Source organism: Montipora capricornis, chromosome 4, assembly GCF_036669925.1.
Source record: "Montipora capricornis isolate CH-2021 chromosome 4, ASM3666992v2, whole genome shotgun sequence".
Taxonomy (NCBI): Eukaryota; Metazoa; Cnidaria; class Anthozoa; order Scleractinia; family Acroporidae; genus Montipora; species Montipora capricornis.
The window spans coordinates 12,725,115-12,735,114 of record NC_090886.1 but is presented as its reverse complement, the minus strand read 5'-3'; the positions used below and the strand labels follow the sequence as shown (position 1 = coordinate 12,735,114).

General features: G+C 38.8%; 1 protein-coding gene and 1 long non-coding RNA gene across 2 annotated transcripts in view; one reads left to right on the top strand and one right to left on the bottom strand.

Annotated features, from left to right (window-relative positions):
• LOC138045556 (zinc finger protein 429-like) overlaps positions 1-1,509 on the top strand; it is a 20,642-nt gene extending 19,133 nt beyond the window's left edge. The window contains exon 3 of the mRNA XM_068892102.1: positions 1-1,509. This exon is cut by the window's left edge and continues 5,700 nt beyond it. The gene's annotated coding sequence lies outside the window, so the exon portion shown is untranslated.
• LOC138045558 (uncharacterized) overlaps positions 854-10,000 on the bottom strand; it is a 9,597-nt gene continuing 450 nt past the window's right edge. Inside the window, exons 2-3 of the long non-coding RNA XR_011131612.1 lie at positions 9,061-9,154; positions 854-3,680 (exon numbers count right to left, since the gene is read on the bottom strand). This is a non-coding gene — a long non-coding RNA (uncharacterized lncRNA). The remainder of the gene's footprint in view (positions 3,681-9,060; positions 9,155-10,000) is intronic.

The following is a 10,000-nucleotide window of genomic DNA, read 5'->3' as shown; positions in this document are numbered from 1 at the left end:
GTTTTTTTACTTTGAGTAGCAGACACGTACAATGTGACTCAAGACCAAGAAATACCACACTATTAGCATGAGGTCACAGCCACCAAACAAAGAAAAGACAGTTTTACGATGTTCCATGTGAATCCTCAAGAAATTGAACTCCTTTCTTATGCAAATATTGTCTTTGTGTTGGTGAAAAAAGATGCCTGTTGATCCCTTGAATGAATGAAGGCTCGATTCCCCCGCCAAAACATAAGGACCTACGCAAACAATGCTAATTGTCTTGTACTCAAAGTAGGAGCCAGTTACTGTCATGACAATTTAGCTCTTAATTTTAAAATCGACTTACAAGTATCAAGTCAAGTACACTTTGTAATGGGAATTAAACTTCGGAACACTTAAGGGACATGTGGCAGGTAACAACCAACAGCAATGGCAACGTTGGCATTTTTAGAAGTCTTACAATCAGTCCTCGGAAGAGGTTTTGTGGAAGAGAGGAGAGAATTTCAATGTTGCGTAACCAAAGATAATATTCTGTAACAAACGAAAAGTTGTTTGGCGAGCCGAAAGTATGGCTTGGAAAAGCGTAGGCAGAAAAGATAAAAAAAAGTCACCATTGTATTAGCAACTGTAACCACTGAGATCTGAAATTCAGTTATTTTGAATTAAAACGTGTTCTTTAAAAACTTTTCAAACAAATTTGATTCGGAACATCATTTCCCGTGATTTAAACTGTTATTTTTTTGTTCGAGTCAAGTTGCTTTTAAATTTGCCCATGTCCCGACAGTTTCCCAAATGCCTTTTAATACTTTGTTATAGTCACATAGGAGAATGCTTTTTGTTTGCTCCTGGCACCCTGGAATGTCACGCAACATCGCCACATGCGATCATAACAGCTGCGAAGGTGACCACCTCGTGTATGACGAGGGGCCCCTATGATTAGGTAATTATTATCTATCAATCCCCTTTTATTTGACAGCTATGTGCGTCCACTCTGAGCTTAAATGTACACAAAAAGTTATAATTGTAACAACTCCTTGTTCAAAATAGGGTTTATTGCATTGTGTTCTTTATTAAATTAAACCAAGTTTAATGTGAAACATTACAAGTCTTTACAGCGAGAAAGACTCTAAAGTAATTAGTCCAGGTTTACTCTGCTTTGTCTGTACTGTTAATTTTTTTTTCTAACTGAAAGTTAACTTTTTGATTACAGCCAGTATTGATGTATGTGGGAAAATTATCAAAGATATGTTTTTGTTTAAGCTATTTAGAGAAAATAGACCTGCATATGCAGAGATCATAAAATAGATATTTATTTTTCCGTGGTTTGACCATAGTCGGGGTATTTAAACTCCACGTTCTGTAAGTATCATAGTTGACGTTTCATAGGAAGATTTCATATTGAGTGTTGAACGTAGTCATAGCAGTTCATTAAATTAAGCAAGACAATTTAAATTTTGGTGTATATAGCAAAAAATTCGTAAACGTTGATTGAAAAATAAATCAGCGGTCTCTTTTGGCCAACTTGCGATCGCTTTCGTCTGTGTCATCCTTCCCTTGGGTGACAATTGCAAAACATTTTATTTTGGGGAATTGGGAATGTCAGCCACCATAAACTGCAATTCTTTTGTCATAAAGGGATTAAAGGGGCTAGGTCACCCAATTTTAGGCAATCTCAGCACTGATCGAATGGTCATAGAATTAACTAAAATATCAAAATAATTGTCCAAAACTATAGAAGAACTCTAACAAAACACAGGGAAGCCAAGAAGGGACATGGATGGACAAAACTGGAGAGGATTGAAGTGGATTGAATTTGGGTAAATTTGAAAAACGTCGGCCCACCTTTTTTCAAATTTATATCAGTCTATATCAAAATATCATTTACACAGCTGGAAAATCATTCTCAGTTGTTATGTGGCCGTGATTTTGCAAGTGAAAGACTCTTGCTCTGCCAATTTGACGTTTAGAGCTCATAATTAACAAAATTAAACAAAATTACCTAAAATAGCGTGACCTAGCCCCTTTAAGATTGCGTTTTATAGTTGGAGTAAGATGAACATTTTTAGCCCCGAGTTGACGCATTAGGTTTGCGGGTCGAGTTTTTTGTTCAAGTCAGAAACTCCAACTTCCATGTAAAAGGTGGGTGATCATCTTCCAGTATGCATTTGAGAATGGAGGCCGGACGACTCAGGGAGGTCTCAGTACGACTACGTGAAAACGAGGTGGTGAAGAATAGAATCAAGTATCACCTGCCTCGTTTTCATAAAGTCGTACTAAGGCCAAGTAAAGGCGGTCATATGCTTGGTTCTCAGGCCTTAACTCCCCTCATCACTCAAAGTTAATTTTGCTCGAAATAGGGCCTGGGGCCCATTTCTCGAAGGTCCCGGAACTTTACAATTCCCTTTGTATCTCAAGAACGGAGAGGATTTAAGTCGTCAAACTTCACAATTATTTTTCTTTTTGTTACCTTGAAAAGAAGTCAAAAGATCGGCTTTCCAAAACAAGCGGTTGCCAGTTTCACAAATGGCTTTTCGGGCCCGAAAAGTTATCGGGACTTCCGAGAAACGGGCCACTGGAGTCCGTTTCTCGTAAGTCCGGAAACTTTTCGGGACTTTTTCGGGTGTCCGACACTATTTCCTCTGTGTCTCAAGAAACGAGAGGTTTTAAGTCGTCGAACTTCACAGTTATTCTGCTTCTTGTTATCTTGAAGGCGTCTTAAAAGATCAGCTTTCCAAAACAAGTGGGTGGCACTTTCATAAATGCCAAGTTTTCGGGCCCGAAAGGTTTTTGGGTCTTTCGAGAAACGGGCCCCTAGAAACGGAATAATTGGTATAATGGTACAGGAATTTCCAAATATTTCGTTCCGCTCGGAAAATCAGGAGTTTTCAAAGAGATTTTCCATTTGGTATTTAACCGAAATTTTCGGGATTTTTGGCTGAATGGTAAGCACCCTATATACATCCAAGTGATCAACAAAACAGGCCAAGCCTGTTCATTCCAACCTTCTGGTCATCAGATACCGTAATTCTTTCGGTCAGCGGGCTTAAACACAAGTAACCTACGGAAATTTAGAAGTGATCGAGTCAAGTGTGCCACACATGCTTACGACTATGCTATGGCACAAGTACGACCCATGACCAGGTTCCCGAAGTCCCTTTATCTTTCCATGCTCGAAAAGCCAATTGTGAAACTGCTATCTACCTATTTTAGAAACAAAATAATAACGCAAGGCTGGTTTTACGGGTATGGGGAATTTTTTGTTTTTTTGTTTATTGTTTAATCAATATTTCGTCAAGCACGGCCTGTCTTCAGGGAATTAAGTGATTTGCCGTTGCAATTTTTAGAAAGCTGGTCCATCCTGAGATTTACAAGACCCCTTCGAAGAAACAAAATAATTGCAAAGTTTCATGCCTCGAAACCATGTCGGTTTGAAGATAGATCGAGATGTATGGTACTCGAATACGCCCGAAATTTTTCGGGACTTTCGGACCCAGAGCAAAAATATTAGTAGTCAGTTGCAAAATGGCAGGAATCATGCAGTTCATACCAAAAGAATCGCTGCCTCTGTTGCCATCTGTTTCCAGGGCTCTCCGCCTCAAAAGCGAGGCAAGGAAAAAGTTGAATAATCGTGCCGTTCAAGCAAATCGCGGCATTGAGTTCTCCAGCGATAATTCTTGCTGCAGAGAGGTGAGAAAAGGCTAAAAAATAAGAAAAGACAGACCTTACCAGCTAAGAAAAGAAGTCTTAACATTTTTCGACAGCGCACAGAATCTACTCTTTCTGGGTTTAGTGTTTTCCTAGTAACCATTTGTCTTCTCAGCGGGCTATTTACCTAAGACATCTGCCATGGCACTATAATGATGCACGGTACCAAAACAATATCGTGCACTATTAAAGCTACATATTACGCAAAGACAACTTGAACCTCCTGGAAAACAAAATGCAGCTCATTTGACAGTTATGGAATAAAGCACTATGTCAAGTTACTGCACTACCACACGTACGCAATGCGTGCCTATTTTTTTTGGACTTTGCAAAAGGAATAATTTTAAGAACAAGTGGCATAATTTGGGAAAACAAGCATAATTTGAGCATAATTTGACAAAAAATGGGCACTGCTAGTAGCATAATATGCTCCTTTTACTAGCACAATCTATAAAAGTCTAGTTGACGCGCATGACTCGCCATTAACCATTGTCCACACTGATCGGACTAACATGGGAGAGGTCGGGAGTTCGGCTCCATCCGGACCAACACTCAGGGTCTTTGAAACTGCTGCCGATGTAATTGCATCCGAATAGGCTCCGTATCATTCTTCTCGGATTAGGAATAAATCTCACGACCATTGTTCATAAACTCTGTGCGGCGTCCAAAACTTTGATCAGAGCCACGGAGTTGCCGGTGTTGAGGTCTGGCCTTAATTATTATTTAGGAACAACAACCAGAGGAGGAATGAATAGTATCCCATAATGCATAGCCAACAGTGATAGAGAATAGCATGTTGTGTTTACAAACAGACATTGGTGTCAAGGCTTCGGCTCTTAAGCATTGCGAGTCGGAGGAAAAATCTGTTGTCAAGTCGAATGATTTTACGTGTGCTACATTGAAACGTAGGGAAGCTCATATGAGCTACATCGAGTGCTTGAGAGAACGGCGACCATGCGTTACTCCATGTTGTTGAGAGTCGAAATGTGGATGTGTGCCGTGTGCGTCTCCCTCGCTGGTTCGAATTAATTATTCCTTCCTTCAACATAGGTAATTAAAGAAAAGTGAATTAAATCTGAAATCCGCGTTTGTGCGATCGCTTTCAAATGCAATGATCAAAAATGCCTGATCACAAGTGCCACTTGTGGGCTCATTAAACTGGTGTATTTTGAATAAAATCTTCGACTCTGAAAGTGTGAAAAAATTTGGGTACTTTTGGGTACTTCTCCGCTCAAAATATCGTTTCACCATCGATCTGCATGAGTGAAGTTCCTATTCGGAAAAAAAACTCTAATCCGCAACTGGTCACAACTCAGTGTGTAAATAACTTTATTCGAGACTGCTCTTCGGGTCAATAATCAGATGTCAGATGTGAAACCAAAGGCGACCCAGACTCGGAGGGTAAAAAAATTATAAGGATTTGTATGGGAATCTCGATAACAATCTGAAAAAGATATTTATCCGCAACAGTTCTGTATAAAAGCCGTACTTTATTGTCATGGTGAATTTCTTGCTTTTTGTGTGGTTATTTGCCTGATTGAATGCGATTTACGCGGCTTCTCAAATTCCCGGGTTGTCACTCGTACCTAAATAAAGGAAAGGCTGGCAACTAATTACTGGGTTGCCAAACTCAGTCAGAATCTGGGTTTCATTTCGTGTTTTTTTTATTTTTAGTTTTATTTATTTTTTCATTTTTTTCCGTGTCGGTAAAAGTCTTGCCTGTCACTCCCCAGCTAAGTGGTGTCTTTGTGCATAGAGTCTTCTCTGCGTATTTTGTTAGGTTTGAGGGGGCTGGGGTAATGCGTAGATTTCTCTGGTGCACATAGGAGGACATTTAAGTTACTTGCAATGGCGTCGAAAGTCATTCGCGCATGGCGTTTTAGTACACCTTTAAACAAAATAAATCCATATGGAGCTCAAGAATGGAACGTCAAGACAGGCGGTGAAACATAAAGATCTGGAATCTTAAAAGCGACGAGTAATGGACTTCGACAGCAATCAGTCTTTCGCCCGTCGAGCCGAAATCAAAGTGAGCTGTACTTCTAATATTTCGCCAAGGTGGTGTTATGTACAACCCTGAAACCAAATGAAAATTTCTCTGGTAACTTATGGGTTCAACAAAGATAGAGAAGGAATCGAACACCTTAAGGACGGTGCCTACTACTGTTATTGCGCATATGCGCGTTCTGCGCATCCCTAGATACTCGGATTTCCTATCACTGATGCTTACTACTACAGGGGTACTTTTGCGCAGTTTAAAACTATCCGGAGAAAGTAAATCTTAGTAAGTACTCTTGGTATCTAAAAAGAAAATTGGGGGTAACCATGCATTTTTGAGAGATAATTAAGTTTCAATTTAAGAAAGAACGCCATACATTGCTTTGTATTTTAAAGCTTTTTACAAATGTTATTCATGACTTATCTATGAAAAATGCGTGGTTACCCCCAATTTTCTTTTTGGATTTCAATAACACTTTTTAAGAGGTACATTTCCTGCATAATCACACTGGGGCAAAAATGTCTTTAATTAGTAGGCACCGTCCTTAAGTGGATCTGTGATCTCTGTTATCTGTCTCACAGTGTTTACTGAAGTCCCATCTAAGTTGTCTGGCAAGTAACATTTATTTTGTACTCAACTCTGCAAAGGTAAAAAAAAATTGAAAATGTGACAGTGAAAAATTATTTGAATGAAGCTTGTTGTCTCTTTTGTGCTTTATTATTTACGGTCAAGATTCTTTCGAAAAGGGTTTGATGTGAACTGTCAGTTTTTTAGTTAATTGCATATGCTTTGTGACACCGATTGTGTGCACGCAATTGAAATAGGAAGGGACAGGAGCCCATGACTAGGAGCCTCCCAATGCATTATATCCTTGAGTAAACCTTTGCCCGCATCTTTCTATTTTTAGAACTAACCGTTCAGCAGGAGACACACATTTACATCAATTTACATCAATTCGCACAATTTGCGTACATTGTTTTTCCTTCTTTTTGTCTTTGTTAGACAATGACTTTATTCTTATTAGGCCACTTTAAACAGTGCGTGCAGTGCCAAAGAACTCGTTGCGTTCTAAAAATAGAAAGATACGGGTAAAGGTTGATTCATAGGGCTTGTATGGGGGAGGCAAGTTCCTACTCATGGGCTCCTGGAAGGGTTTTTTGCCTCTAATAGCGAATATGTTGTTTGCTTCAATAATTGTTTCGCTGAAAAGAGTTTTGTGAGATTTCCATGTTTTGTGAAATTTTGCCATGTTGTGTAATTTTCGAGCATAATAAATTTGCATACGTGTGTTGAAATATGATAAGGGAGGATTTTTGTTGTAATGCACTGTAAGCAGCGCATAAGTCACGAAAATAAACAAGTCTGTTGGAAGCGTGCTTGAGTTTTAACAAAATGAGCCCCAAAATCGGCAAAAATTTGTGATGCTGATGAATAATAAATAAAGTAGCTGCTATTTCCAAAACGATGGAATTACCTGGTGATAAATGACTTTGTCTTGGAGAGTAAATTTTTGACTTTGCAGAAACAATGGTCATCCTCAAGAGTTGGGCGATTGTGATCTTTGTGTTTAATTCCCACATTTATTGTCAAACTTTATAACACTTGAAAAAAAAGAAAACTAACAAAAACAAAAACCCGGCATCTTGCCATCATTTGACACAGATGCTTCACTGTTTCGCGAGTAAACATGCCGCGGTAACTTGATCACGGCTCCCGCTGAATTCGATGTCACCTTCGATTTTGCGATTTATTTGTGCAGCCAAAAGTAAAATAACAAAATTGAACGTAGCAAAACTCTCCCACAATGTTTGTCGCTGATCGTAACTTTTTATATTCGCGGTTCAAAATTAATGTTGTTTTCATGTCGTAAATTTTATTGCTGATGGCAAAATATTTTATTCTCGATCGACCGTCCTGGAAACTTCCTTCTGCTTTTCCTAAAAACTGTGTATCAATATTTATTTACTTTTCATCAATATTTGTTTTGCATAAAGCAAGCTAACAAAATCTGTACCTTGCTTAGTTCGCATTTGTTAGCGTTAATAGTATTTTCGGTCCGATGCTTCTGTTTTATGAAGGGATATTTTTTAGGTCACCCATCCAGATACTAACCCCGCCGGACAGGGTTAATTTCAGTTATTTTATTACAAAGCTGTCAGATGCTCAGAGTGCACGCTTAAACTTGTGGTGAAAAGAAGTTGTGAGGGAACTTGAAAATGATCAACATGTCAGCCCAGAAGCCAATGTTTCTCGATTCCCTTTTATTTTCTTCATGGGTTCAGTACTTTGCTAGTAACCACATGTCTTCTCAGAGGGCTATTTACCCAAGATCTCTACCATGGCACTACAACGATATACAATACCAAAACAATATCGTGCACTGTTAGAGCTACATATTACGCAAAGACAACTTGAATTTCCTGGAAGACAACACGCAGCTCAGTTGACAATATGGAATAAATCGCTGTGTTACGTCACTACCACATGTAAGCAATGCGTGTCTGTTTTTTTTTTAAAGATGACAGGAATTTTTTCTTCCTGAAAAGTGATTAATTAATAGGCCGGTAGCCAGGTTTTTAACCTCAGAAAAGGATCTGTTTCGTCGTATGCACAGGTGAGCCAAAGGGCCTCTGCTTGTATGACTTTTGGGTGACCCCTCAAATGGTCTTAATGTCCCCCGACTTGAAAAAAAAATAGGCCATTTCCGAGTTCATGTCTACCTCCTCTTCAAAGCGAGACTAAGTGCGAAGTTTTTGTCATGAAAATTTGTTTTCATTCATATGTAAAGTAGAACTAATTACCATCACAAAAACTTCGCACTTAGACTCGCTTTGAAGAGGAGGCAGACATGAACTCGGAAATGGCCTATTGTCTGGAACGCTGCACGTACCACAGGCAACCCAGTGTACGCTCACGGAGCGTCTAGTTTTTAGCTTACCTCGCACATCTCGCCGATAAAATCACACTTTTCCGGCATCGGTCACGCTCAAACTCCGGCGATGTGGCCATCGCCGGAGTTTGAGCATGACTGATGCCGGAGAAGTTTGATTTTATCGGCGAGATGTGAGGTAAGCTAGAACTTTCCGAGTGACAACCCGGATTTTTGAGTAGTCGCTTAAATCGCATTCAAAAATCAGGCAAATAACCACACAAAAAGCGAGGACGTCACCACGACAATAACGAACGGCTTTTTTATTGACAACTTTTGCGCGTAAATATCTTTGCAGTTTGTTATCGAGATTTCCATACAATTTACTCTCCCAGTCTGTGGCGCCTGTGGCGGTGAAACAACCACATTTTGGGTTATCAAAATAGGAGTAGCCTTCCATGAGTCTTGATGAATAAATATCAGAAATTAAATACAAATCACTCACCATTATAATCGACCTACGGAATAATCACCAAAAGAAGATCGTGTATTTCATCAACAGAGAACGCCATTTGAATTTGGTCCCGTTGCCTATAATACTAGATACGCAGTTAAAAAAAATCCGAATTATACACAAGCCACGGGTACGCACAACTATAGGCAAACAGTCCATATCTTACGTAGCTACTGATCTATGGCAAAAAATTCCTGAAAATGTTAAAACGTACCCTCTTCAAGATTTAATACAAAATTAAAGCACTTCTTGCTGTTAAACCAGCACTAATCAGAGGCACCCAGCGTCAATTTTCGGGAAATATCTATTCGGAAGACGATTTGAGATCTATAATTTTCGGAACATTTGTTGTAAAATTTCTTGCTTGCCTGCCTCTCCTGGGATTTTCGAACATCTGAAAAATCGCATAATTGCCCATTTTTAACGGATTTTTACCCTAAAAAGGTCACCTAGAATTTTCGGGAGCCTTTTTTCTGGCTGAAATTTTCGAAAAGCTAAGTTTTGATCCCTATAATTTTCGGATCACTAGACTTTCATCTAGGAAATCCGAACAGATGAAAAACTTTTAGGGGATAAAAATGTGCCTATATCTACCATTTAAATACTAAAATACGTTTAACAATGCTATGTTTAAGTGGTTTTGAACTATATTCTCGTTGGGTGCCCCTGACCAATCGTTACTTATAATCATCTTTGCTACTATTTTCATTGTATTATTTCTTCATTATTTCCCTAAACTACAGCAAAAGAAACAATTCGATATGGCAAGGGGCTACCTCGAAAACCTACCAGTTTATTTAGCTCCTAGGCTCAAATATTTAAATTAAACTTGAAATTATGATTATTTTATCTATTTATTTGTTTGTATCCAACTTTAAATTGTACATTAACATGAACTGAGCAAATAAAATTCTATTCTATTCTATTCTAT